Source organism: Euleptes europaea, chromosome 8 (assembly GCF_029931775.1).
Source record: "Euleptes europaea isolate rEulEur1 chromosome 8, rEulEur1.hap1, whole genome shotgun sequence".
NCBI classification, from domain to species: Eukaryota; Metazoa; Chordata; class Lepidosauria; order Squamata; family Sphaerodactylidae; genus Euleptes; species Euleptes europaea.
The window spans coordinates 84,068,073-84,081,542 of NC_079319.1; the positions used below are offsets into that span (position 1 = coordinate 84,068,073).

At 44.2% G+C, this 13,470-nt stretch overlaps 1 protein-coding gene across 1 annotated transcript in view; it reads left to right on the forward strand.

Annotated features, from left to right (window-relative positions):
• Nucleotides 1–4,608: 4,608 nt before the first annotated feature.
• FBXL7 (F-box and leucine rich repeat protein 7) overlaps nucleotides 4,609–13,470 on the forward strand; it is a 104,772-nt gene continuing 95,910 nt past the window's right edge. Inside the window, exon 1 of the mRNA XM_056854639.1 lies at nucleotides 4,609–4,705. The gene's annotated coding sequence lies outside the window, so the exon portion shown is untranslated. The remainder of the gene's footprint in view (nucleotides 4,706–13,470) is intronic.

The following is a 13,470-nucleotide window of genomic DNA, read 5'->3' on the forward strand; positions in this document are numbered from 1 at the left end:
CTTTGCGGTGTTGTCTGATGCCCTTTGTAGTCGAACTATCATTCTCTGCACCTGTTCTGTCATCAGTGTTTTTCTTTTCTATTCCTGATTGATGGCGCGAGACGGCATTGTTCCTTCTCCCTAATCTCCGGCTAAACAGATTTCAGTCGTCAATAATAGGATAATAATAGTCACGTTTGTTTCCACTGGTAATATTAATTTCATCATTTCGCGATAAAGCTAGTAAGAACAACAGATTGTCCAACCAGCTGCTGCTGTGTGTACATAAACAACCCAATCCATGTAGGAACATATCTGTCATGCTCCTAGCCAAGGGAGGAATCTGGTGCTCCAAAGGATGCTGCGTGTGTGACTATTCTCTTGATCCAGCTCCTGGGCCTTCCGCTGTGTATCTTTCTTGAATGCATCAACTGTTTTATACTGAGTCCGATCATGGGTCTAGCAAGGACAGTTTTGTATGCCACTCCCCCAAGTTACAAACTTGCTCCTTTAGGGGACTGCAACCCCATCCAGGACAGGAGACATCCCAATTCCTGGGTCGGATTTTCCCTCCACCAGTGGCACTTAAGTTTTGTTGGGATTAGGTTTCAGCCAGCGTGGTGTAGTGGTTAAGAGTGGTGGTTTGGAGTGGTGGACTCTGATCTGGAGAACCAGGTTTGATTCTTCGCTCCTCCACATGAGCAGCAGACGCTAATCTGGAGAACCGGGTTTGTTTTCCCACTCCTACACATGAAGTCAGCTGGGTGACCTTGGGCTAGTCACACTCTCTCATCCTCACCTACCTCACAGGGTGTCTGTAGTGGGGAGGGGAAGGGAAGGTGATCGTAAACTGATTTGATTCTTCCTTATGTGGTAGACAAAGTTGGCATATAAAAACCAACTCTTCTTCTTCATCATCCATCTCAAAACGTCTTCCAGGCACCTGTTCACAGTACCCCTGGGATCTGCTGGAAGTGCGAGCATCAGCTGCGTATTCGTGGCCGCTCAGCCCAAATCCGGTGGCTTTGTGTAGATGTTAAAAAGCACGGTGGACAAGATAGAACCTTTGAAGTGTCAAAAGAGTTTCTGTCTAGACATCAGGAAGAACTTTCTAAAAGTTAGAGTGGTTCCTCAGTAGAACAGGCTTCCTCGGGAGGGGGCGAGCTCTCCTTCCCTGGAGGTTTTTAAGAAGAGGCTAGATGGACACCTGTCAGCAATGCAGATTCTATTACCTTAGGCAAATCATGAGAGGGAGGGCATCCTGGCCATCTTCTGGGCATGGAGTAGGGGTCACTGGGGGTGTGGTGGGGGTGAGGTAGTTGTGAATTTCCTGCGTTGTGCAGGGGGTTAGACTAGATGACCCTGGTGGCCCCTTCTAACTCTATGATTCTATGAATCTATGATTCTAAGTGTCATGTTCTTATGCTACCTTCACTATAGGAAGGCTCTTCTTGTGTGGTCTCCCCTTCTGCCCCAAGAGAAAGTCGGCATCTGTCACAACGGCTCTTTCTGTAAACACGTAATCCAGCATGCGCGTGCACAGACGCATAAACTAGTTAAATATTTATGCTTCAGGGCTGATCTCATGGCTGGTCTCTGAACGAAGGAGCCCCTAGTTTGTGATGCTGGCTATCGCTCTGTCTCTCTTTTTGCTGAAGAATCTTTTAAAACCTATAATTCAATACCCTGTTAATCATAATTCTGCAACCAGATTTCAATCTTATTGAGTTTATTTTGTGGCTGTGAGGCTCCCCCCACCCCTGAGAGAACCTCCCTTCTGTCTGCCATCCCATTACCAATGAGGACAACTGGCCCACTGGGTCGGAATTGGGAAGGAGAGGGGGTTCCAGCATCTGGGTCCTCTTCCTTCCCCTGACTAACTTACTGTTTCTGTATCACTGTCCTCTGAGCTCAGTCTGTGGCTTCCTCCCTGGCCAGGTGTGGTGCCTTCCCTTTTATAGGATTCCCTGGCCCCACCCCCACCTGGCCCATCCATAATTTCCGCCCACCTGTTCCCCCCCAGGAGACTATAAAAGGAAAGGGAAGCCTTTCTAGCCTCTTCCCCCCCCCCCCACCGCTGCTGGTCCTATTGTTGCCAACCTCCAGGTAATCTGGAGAAAATATGCACAAGTACTACAGGGATAATTATGGAAGTATAGTACTAAGCTCAAACAAAAAGATACAATAATACTCAAGCAAACTATGCAAACATATATTGTGAAAGACGTGTAACATCTACAAACAAGTGAAAACAACTATAAATATATATACAAGTGAGATCAAAGTAGGAAGTCTTTTTTTCTTTTTTCAAGGTAAGACATTCAAAAAAGAAAAAGACTTTCTACTTTGATCTCATTTGTATACATATTTATAGTTGTTACTTGTATATATATACTTGTATATATATTTATAGTTGTTTTCACTTGTTTGTAGATGTTACACGTCTTACACGTCTTTCACAATATATGTTTGCATAGTTTGCTTGAGTATTATTGTATCTTTTTGTTTGAGCTTAGTACTATACTTCCATAATAAACCTCCAGGTAATAGCTGGAGATCTCCCGCTGTTACAACTGATCTCCAGCTGATAGAGATCAGTTCCCCTGGAGAAAATGGCTGCTTCAGCCATTGGACTCTAGGGCATTGAAGTCCCTCCCTCCCCAAACCCCGCCCTCCTCAGGCTCCACCCCTAAAATCTCCAGGTATTTCCTATCCTGGAGCTGACAACCCTATGGGCAACCAATGGTTTTGAGGATGGTTCTCTGTTGCCCTGTTTGAGGGCAACAAACCCTCACATTCTAATCATTGATGTAACCAGATGACTGAGGTTTCAGGAAATGTGTGACTTGGAAGCTTGCTTTACTATGACCTGGGTGGCCTCGGCTAACCCAGCCTCGTCAGATCTTGGAAGCTGAGCAGCATCGACCTTGGTTAATACTTGGATGGGAGACCACCAATGAAATCCAGGGTGCTATGAAGAGGCAGGCAACGGCAAACCACCTCTGTTTGTCTCTTGCCTTGAAAACCTTACAGGGTCTCTATACGTCAGTGGACGGTCTCCAACTTTTGTGTCCACTCTGGCTTGCCGAGGCTGGTAAGTAGGGACACCTGAGTCTTGCAAGACCAGCTGGCTAGCCCATTCTGGATTGATCTGCTTAGGTATTGATGCCAAGAAGCTCATGAACGTGAGAGTTTATTTTGGGCTCTCTATACATACAAGGATACTAAGCAAGATCACTTGAATGTGAAGTGGCCAGAATTTTTCAGAAGCAAATGTTGGTAGCCACTGGGCAGAGCATGGAAAATCCATGTTGTTTTGGCAACTCTCATAACTCTGTATATAGTTTCAGAAGGTAGCTGTGCTGGTCTGTAGTAGAAAGCTAGATTCAAATGAATTCAATTTTAGGAAGTAGCATATGCTTAAAAATCAGTTGTGTTCAATTCAGATTTCTTGTAAACAAGGTTAATTTTAAAAGAGGTGGTGAAATCTAACAGGAAAATCCAATGCCAGTTTTAAAATCCATTGAGAAAATCGGGTTTTTTTAATCTACCCTATTTGTTTGTAAATGTTGATGAATTCAGGGTGTTAATGTAGCATTTTACTGAGGTCCTTTCTTTATAATCCACCTTTCTCATTGAGACTCAGGGCAGAAAATGCAGGGCAAGACAATCTTAATCAACAGGAATGGGACAGCTGGTAAAGAACTGTGATTGACAGGGATCTCTTTCTTTTTGTATTTCATGCTTCCAATCCAGAAATAACCCTGTCTTGAACATGGGCCTGGAATCTGCAATCCTACGCATCTATTATAAAACTGCTCCCCTTTGAAAACAAATATCAGAGACACTGAAGTGTACATCCCTGAAAGCATCGACCTAATGGATGCAAAATTTAGTGGGTCTGATGAATAGGGCTGTTGAACCCCCACTGGGAGCAAGGGATCCCCTACTCCCAGGTCCCCTTGCCCACCTCCACTTGGAGCAGTGGCAGGATTTTTAAAGTGTGGAGTAGTGGTTAAAAGTGGTGGTTTGGAGCGGTCAGCTCTGATCTGGAGAACCAGGTTTGATTCTCTACTCCTCCACGTGAGCGGTGGACACTAATCTGGTGAACCGGGTTTGATTCCCCACTCCTCCACATGAAGCCAGCTGGGTGATCTTGGGCTAGTCTCAGCTCTCTCAGCCCCACCTACCTCACAGGGTGTCTGTTGTGGGGTGGGGAAGGGAAAGTGATCGTAAGCCAGTTTGATTCTTCCTTAAGTAGGAGAGAAAGTCGGCATATAAAAACCAACTCTTCTTCTTCTTCTTGAAAGTTCTTGCTGGAAGTGACAAAGGTAGCTCTAGGAATCGCTGGAAAAATCTATGGTTTTACCACAGAGTTTCCACCAATTGCTAGAGCTACCTTTTGTCATTTCTGGTAAGAACTTCTATTAAGTACATGAGGCACTGCCTGGCACCCCGCTGGTGAAGTGAATACCGCCTCATAAAAGTTGATGCTGGAATACACGCTATTAGTCTTTGAGGTTGCCCCGGGCTCCTGTCTTATTTTAAGGATGCCGGATCTCTGCTATTCACTTACTGAACTGTTTTTCCTTCAGTGACTCCTGCTCAAGCCTCTCTCTCTTGTTTTCCTTTCTAGGTAAAGGCAGTTCAAGCATCTCATCAGACGTGAGTTCAAGTACAGATCACACACCGACCAAAACGCAGAAGAATGCGGCCACCAGTGAAGGTAGGTGGATGCTTTTGCTCAAGTGTTTCTGTGTTGATCCACTGTGGAGGTGTGGCCTTTCCCCCCTTCCTTTGGTCTAAAAATAAATGAGCAAACAGAAAACAACATTCTTCCTCCTTCCACTTCCTATGTGTTGCCTTTTAACTTGTGGAAGTGGTGGTGTATATGTGTGTGTAGAGGTGCGGCTTATATTACAGTGGCAGAAAACATAACTTTCAGGAACTTTCCGAAAGGAATTCTTCCAACACCTTTTATCCTGGCACTTCATTCTTTCTGAATCTTAAATTTAATGTGACCGGGCTGGACTTTTATTTCCAAGGCTAATAATGGAATTGCCCCTGAAAGCTGATCTACAACTAAACTGGAATATACTGTGTTTCCTGCTGCTTAGAGGTTTGTGCCAAGAATGCTCAAATGCGTAAAGCTAGACTTATGGTTCAGTGGTATTGGAAAATGAGGCTGACGGATCTCACCTGGAGGTAGGGGGAAATGAGTCTGTTTGGAATGTGGATTTTTTGGCGCAGAGGTGTTGGATGGGTGGGGGAGCAGAGGTGTTGAGCGTCTGTCTTAAAGCATGCTTTGAAGCCTGACCACTTTATGGAGGCATCTTTGCAAGAGGGGGCTGAATCCTTTTCTCCAGCCTTTCTGCACCGCTAGCAGCATAACTTTGATCTGCGTACACACGGTGATGCAAGCGGACAATGGAGTCTGAAGCATTTACACCCTCCTAAGCCCCCTGACTTTGGTGGACAAAGAAGGGTGTAACTCTGCTTAGGATTGTACTGTAGGTATTCAGGCTTCCGGTGAGGAAAGTAGGATGCAGGGGTTAGACATAGAATCATAGAGTTGGAAGGGACCACTGGGGTCATCTAGTCCAACTCCCTGCACAATGCAGGAAATTCGCAACTACCTCCTCCCCCACACCCCCAGTGATCCCTACTCCCTGCCCAGAAGATGGTCAAGATGCCCTCCCTCTCATGATCTGCTTAAGGACATAGAATCAGCATTGCTGACAGATGGCCATCTAACCTCTTCTTAAAAACCTCCAGGGAAGGAGAGCTTACCACCTCCCGAGGAAGCCTGTTCCACTGAAGAACCGCTCTAACTGTTAGGAAATTCTTCCTCATGTTTAGACGGAAACTCTTTTGATTTAATTTTAACCCGTTGGTTCTGGTCCGACCTTGTGGGGCAACAGAAAACAACTTGGCACCATCCTCCATATGACAGCCCTTCAAGTACTTGAAGATGGTTATCATATCCCCTCTCAGTCTTCTCCTCCTCAGGCTAAACATACCCAGCTCCTTCAACCTTTCCTTATAGGACTTGGTCTCCAGACCCCTCACCATCCTCTGGACATGTTCCAGCTTGTCTACATCCTTCTTAAATTGCAGTGCCCAAAACTGAACACAGTACTCTAGGTGAGGTCTAACCACAGCAGAGTAAAGCAATACCATCACTTTGCAAAGTCAGGGTCACTTCTGTTGATGCAGCCCAAGATTGCTTGACCCAGCAGCCAGTGCATTAATTCTAGAGACTTTGTGGAAGACAGAAGTGGGCACTAGGAGACGCATTGCCAGGCACCCTGGTGCCCTCGGGCGACGTGATGGGGATGGCTGCTCCAAACCACAGTTTTTGGTTTTGTGTGGCTTGTTTTATCATTGATTTAAAACAGCACAGCAAATACAAGAACCAAGCATACACAATGAAAGAGACAAAAAGAATAAACAGAGAAAAATTAACAGGTGCCTCCTGGATAATTATTTTTTTATCAAAAACACTATTCCATTGACAACTATCATTTGTCGGACTGGGAGCAAAGCGCCAAAACTGCCCCTGCAGTATCTGTAGATATACATATAGTTGAACATTAATTGTGAAATTACACATCTTTGCAATTATTTGGTATATTTATGATGAGTCTACAGCAGCTTTTGTGGACACCCTAAAAAAACAAAAAACAAAAACTACTTAAACTACATGAGCAAATCATCAAGTGGAATGTGTACTTTCAAAAAAAATATTTATAATTGTTGGTTTTAACTGGTTTGATTGGCAGATTATTTTGATTTTTTTTTTTTGTCTCAAGGAATTAAACTGAGTCAAGGTTATCTTTTGTTTCTTAAGTGGTTTGAGAATTTAAAAGCAAACCGTGCGGTTTGAGTAAACATACATCTGGCAGCTGTCTGGGTCTGGCGCTTTATCTTTAAGCTCATTGTCTCTGCGGATTTTTAAAGAGCGCTCGGACCTCCACACAGACAAACCGCTTAATCGGTGAAGATGATCCCGGACTTGAAGCTCAAGGCTGAAAATTCCAGGAAAACCGGGAAAATGCTAAATGGATACAAATTTGTCTCTGCAGTTTTCTTTCCTTGATACTGAAGCAGTGTCCGGTTTGCAAAAATTGGCTTTAGCTTTTGATAAAGGCCCACTTGATACATTAATTTTTTAAAAAGTGTTTGCCTAAACGTTAACTCTCCCTTTGGTAGAAGATCAGAGCAATTTAAGATTGTGTTTGTTGTTTGTATGTGTGTACAGACGTGTTGCCACTCGGCAGACACTTGATTCTGGGGTTCTGCAATGTAAATCTTACTGGTTATTCCCCATTGCGTACCTTCTAACCTTTAACTGATTAAAATGGGAGCATTCCTACTCTTACACAATGAGTGTTTCCTGGAGACCCCTTCGCACTCTTGTGTGCTGATGAAGGCTCTGTCTGTATACAAACTGCCATAGCCTGTCTTCTTTTAAAGATACAGATGTTTTAAAAATTGTCTGGCAAGCCCTGACCTGGATGGCTCAGGCTTGTCAGATCTCAAAAGCTAAGCAGGGTCAGCCCTGGTTAGTACTTGGATGGGAGACCACCAAGGAAGTCCAGGGTCATTATGCTGAGGCAGGCAATGGCAAACCACCTCTGTTAGTCTCTTGCCTTGAAAACCCTACTGGGTCACTATAAGTCGGCTACAACTTGATGGCACTTTACAGACACATTCTATCACAGTTAAATCCAGATTTCAACAGCAGCTTCCACGTGTGAAGAACGGCAGCCTGCTCATTGCATGGTGCCTAGCGGTGCAACTCTGAATAAATGTACACCCCTTCCAAGCCCATTGAATTCAATGGGCTTAGAAGGATGCGACTCTTCAAGTTGCACTGTGAATGTCCATGTGCGTGCATTGAGAGCCAGCGTGGTGTAGTGGTTAGGAGTGGTGGACTGTAATCTGGAGAACCGAGTTTGATTCCCCACTCCTCCACATGAGCAGCAGACCCTTAATCTGGGGAACCAGGTTGGTTTCCCCACTCCTCCACATGAGCGGTGGATTCTAATAGGGAGAACCGGGTTGGTTTCCCCCACTACTCCACATGAAGCTAGCTGGGTGACCTTGGGCTAGTCACGGCTCTCATAGAGTTCTCTCATCCCCACCTACCTCACAGGGTGTCTGTTGCGGGGAGAGGAAGGGAAGGTGATCGTAAGCTGGTTTGATTCTTCCTTAAGTGGTAGACAAAGTTGGCATATAAAAACCAACTCTTTTTCTTCTTCGCATGTGCACTGGAGGGAAAATGCATGCATCCTAAGGTAGTTACGGAGATCCTGGGGAGGGAGCCGAAACCTGAAGACCCCAGACCTCCAGGGCATGCGTTTTAACAAGATATCTCCCAAAGGCAAAAACAGGGAAGGCAACTTTCAAGGACGGGTAACACAGTACATACGGGCCATTATTGGTTCTAGAGCATTTTGTGTGCGTGCATCCTTGTTCCTAGTTGACAGTGGGACCAAACTGAATTGGAGCCTCAGCGTTTGACATTAAGAAGAAAACATGTCCCTGAATTGTTGTGTAGCTCTGAACAAAGATTGAGAAATTTCTTTGGCTTCATATTTCTTTTGTAGTTTTCAAAGTTCTCCAAAGTGCCATCACGTCACTGAGGAGGTGATCATGGCGGTGTAGCGTTGAGTGTGCTGTTGACCCCAAACCCCAGAGCAAAGGTGTTTATTTGAACACCCATCATGCCATTAGTTAGTATTTTCTTGTTGTGGTGCATCTGATTCTCACAAGGAGAATTGCTGGTGCCTGTAATCTTGTTGGGAGAATTATGCTTTTCTTTATTTCTGCAGTTTTCAAAGAATGTTCCTTGAGATAGCGTGTTGACAGGATAAGAAGCATAGGAATGGTTCAATCACCGCTGAGCCCTCTGTGGTAAAGATGGCGCTTAGCCAAACTGCTTGTAGTATAAAGTTGGCTCATCCTCCCTCCCTCCTTCCTTTGGGAGAGACAGGGCATCAATTTTAAAGCTACAGACATCAACCATCTCGGACCCAGGAACAACAGGTCACATAACCCTGCAACATTAGATGCAGTATGGATTTTATAAGAGCCAAGATAGGCCTGAAATGGGAATATCCGTGAACAGATCTTCCTAGGTTTTTTAAAGAGCAAGAGAACCTTCAGTGGGGCTCAGCCACAGGGTCCCAGATATGTCATGGAGGGGAAGGTTAACAGGACTCTTCTATGCAGTTTTTCTGACTGAAACTTTCTGCCCTCACTGCTATTCGTCCTAGAAGGGAAAAAAGACAGGATCCTCTCTTTGTCTTTTTTTTCTTTCTATATTCTTGTTAATTGGCAGGACTTACTTTTTTTTTCTTTTTTTTTAGAGGACAGGAAATTGCAAAGCCCATGTGGAAGGCAAAGGGGATGAGGAGGCCAAGGAAATAAACAGGGAGGGAAAATATACACGATAAATTGTTTATATAATATAAATTCAATTATATATAATATAAATTCATTTTAATTATATATATATATATATATATATATATATATATATAATATAAAAAAATTCTTTAAAATTTATACACACACACACACACACACAGTGAGGAAAAAAAGTATTTGATCCCCTGATGAATTTGCCCGTTTGCCCTCTGACGAAGAAATGACCAGTCCATAATTTTAATGGTAGGTTTATTGTAGCTATGAGAGACAGAGTAACAACAGGAAAACCCCCAGAAACCCAGAAGACAAAAGTCAGAGATTGATGTGCATTATAATGAGTGAAATAAGTATTTGATCCCTTTGCAAAAGATGACTTAGTACTTGGTGGCAAAACCCTAGTTGGCAATTACAGAGGTCAGACGTTTCTTGTAGGTGGCCACCAGGTTTGCACACATCTCAGGAGGTGTTTTGTCCCACTCCTCTTTGCAGATCCTCTCCAAGTCAGTAAGATTTCGAGGCTGATGTGTAGCTACTCGAACCTTCAGCTCCCTCACCAGATTTTCAATGGGATTAAGGTCTGGAGACTGGCTAGGGCCAGGCCACTCCAGGACCTTAATGTGCTTCTTCTTGAGCCACTCCTTTGTTGCCTTGGCCGTGTGTTTTGGGTCATTGTTATGCTGGAATACCCATCCTCGACCCATTTTCAATGCCCTGGCTGAGGGAAGGAGGTGCTCACCCAAGATTTGATGATACATGGACCCGTCCATCGTCCCTTCAATGCGGTGAAGGTGTCCTGTCCCCTTAGCAGAAAAACACCCCCAAAGCATAATATGTCCCCCTCCGTGTTTGACGGTGGGGATGGTGTTCTTGGGGTCGTAGGCAGCATTCCTCCTCCTCCAAACATGGCGAGTTGAGTTGATGCCAAAGAGCTCGATTTTGGTCTCATCTGACCACAACACTTTCACCCAGTTCTCCTCTGGGTCATTCAGACGTGCATTGGCAAACTGCAGACGGGCCTGTACATGTGCTGTTTTGAGCAAGGGGACCTTGCGGGCTCTGCAAGATCTCAGTCCTTCACGGCGTAGTATGTTACCAACTGTTTTCATGGTGACTATGGTCCCAGCTGCCCTGAGATCATTGACAAGTTCCCCCCGTGTAGTTCTGGGCTGCTTCATCACCGTTCTCATGATCATTGCAACTCCACGAGATGAGATCTTGCATGGAGTCCCAGACCGAGGGAGGTTGACAGTTAGGGTTAGGGTTGTCACCTTCTCACCAAGCTGCTTGGCAATAGTCTTGTAGCCCAGTCCAGCCTTGTGCAGGTCTACAATCTTGTCCCTGACATCCTTGGACAGCTCTTTGGTCTTGGTCATGGTGGCTAGTTTGGAATCTGATGGATTGATTGCTTCTGTCGACAACAGAACCCTAACCCTAAACCTAACCTGGCTGGTTGATAGGGGGTCAAATACTTATTTCACTCATTATAATTCACATCAATCTCTGACTTTTGTCTTCTGGGTTTCTGGGGGTTTTCCTGTTGTTATTCTGTCTCTCACAGCTACAATAAAACTACCATTAAAATTATGGACTGGTCATTTCTTCATCAGAGGGCAAACGAGCAAATTCAGGAGGTGATCAAATACTTTTTTCCCTCACTGTATGTATGTATGTGTGATTGTTTGTTTGTTTGTTTGTTTGTTTGTTTGTTTCCAGGATCTGTTCATCAGGCAGAAGTCAGTTTGTGTTAATCTCCACTCAAGATAATGGTGGAGAACAAGCCGTTTCTTTATGGAGGAAAAGAAAATGTGTAGGAACTTCTTTTCAGGCTTCCGTATTGTTTGAGATGCCGGCAGCTCACTGGACTAGAGTAATTTCCTTCTTTGCCAGAAGTTTCAGATTTATTCTGCCTGCACCATATGCTGTATTTGGCTTGTTCTTTCCACATTATATTAGTAACTTGTGAAATTAGTGTGGCTTCTCCCAGGAGCTCAGGACATAGTTTCCCTCCTCCCAATTGTATTCTTGCAACAAGTTGGTGAGATAAGATCATCTACTGACCTACATAACTGAATACAGATTTGAACCATGGCCTGATCTAGCACTCTGACTACTATATCGCACTAGCTACTATGTGACTTAGCATCCAGTGTTTTCTTTTTCTTTTCTTTTTTTTAAAAAACTTGCTTCTTAGAACACAGAATTCTCCTAAAGTTATAATTTGGAATCTGCACTAGTTTTTTTTTTAATTTCCTTTTTATTTTTGTACTTTTTACACCCATTCAGCCTAATTATTATATACTGATGGTGTTTGAACTGGCAGTAACTGACCAGGAAAAGGGGGCGAAAATACTATTCTGGTAATGTGAAAAATATACAGTAGTCTATTAAGTGTGCAACAGCATTATGTCTTTAAAAAAAGGTACATATCTTAATTATCACCTGATCCTTCAGTGAGTTGCAATTTTTTTGCTGATGGAGGGTCTTGCCTCAGTGTTTATGGCTGCTGACTGTAAAAAAAAATGCAATATCTGCAAAGCGCAATAGAGCAAAGCACAATAAAAATGAGGTATGCCTGTATCTGCTAACACCCGCCCCCTCTTCGCAGGCAGGGATTTGCTAGGATGCCTGGAGGGCAGAACTAGGGGCTGTCTGTCAGTGCATACAGAAGGAAAATAGCCCTTTTGTGTTTGTCCTGGACCTTCTCAAGGAAGTGGGGAAGCCATCGGTGCCTAAATATTATGAACTGTCTCTTGTTGAATTCAGGGGAGATCAGTTGATTAGGCTGTGAAAGTGGCCAATGAGACACACCTCTTGCATCTCTCTCACAGCTTAATGTAACGTTCAAGTTGGTACCCATTGTGTGCAGACACTAGCTATGCTTTTCATTTTGTTTTGGAATGCATTTGTGATGGCTTGCTTCTTGAACTTGATACCTGATGAACTGAGGGATAGATAATGGATCCTGCGTCTTCGTCCTTAAAAGGAGGAAGTTGGCTGATGAGCAAACCAGATCTCCCTTGTTGAGCCAGGATGGCCAGATAGTCCAGACTTGTGGTGTCTTTTCTGTGGAGAATTCTTTCATTTTCCCAAATACCTTTTAGACAGCAAGTAAAAGAAGTATAATTGGTTTTGCGGTGAAGAGAGAAGCCAAAGTTCCTGGTTGAAATGAGGTCTGGAATCTGCTTTTTGGTAGGTCACTTTTTGTACACTCTTTCCTACGTTTTTCATATATCTCCTCTTGATCAGTCCCATGTTGGAACTCTGGGAGCTCATTTCGAGGTGTGTAATGGAAGTTAACTTTTTGTCTCTGGAAAATTCTAGATCTGATTAAAGTCACCAGTTAAATGTCATTCAAACCCTACAAATTCTGCAAGAAGGAAGGAAGGAAGAAAAGAAAGTCTCTTGCGATGCATTGCTCGACAGTTACTTTGTAAACACCATACCAAGCTGTGGGGTCTATTCAGAAAATCTCTTCCCACCTCCCTATTGCTCACCATGTGTTGAATGTACCATACGAACCGGGAGAACTCTGTAGCTTGTATCCTACCACTCTGCTCAGCCAAGTTTGAAGCTTCCTTTGGACACAATGAGCCTTCTTCCAGTGGAACTGGTTTCAGTTAGAGATAGGGTCACCAGCTCTAGGTTGGGAAATACCTGGCGATTTTGGGGGTGGAGCCTGAGGAGGGCAGGGTTTGGGGAGGGGAGGGACTTCAATGGGGTATAATGCCGTAGAGTCCACCTTCAAAAGCAGCCATTTTCTCCAGGTGAACTGACCTCTGTTGCCTGGAGATCAGTTGTAATCCCAGGAGATCTTCAGTCACCACCTGGAGGTGCAGGGTCCTCGAGTTCGTACATTATATTCTATGTATGTAGATGGAGAAGGGAAGATGTTATGAACCTGAGTGGCATTCTGGTGCTGCTGCATGCTCAGGGTCTATTTTGGGAGTATGAGGTATCATCTGTACTTCCTTAAGCACAAACATCCTGTGGGATGCTCAAGGTATGCCTGGTACTGAACCAAACGTCTACTACTTCTACCCTTTGAAGGGTCTGTCA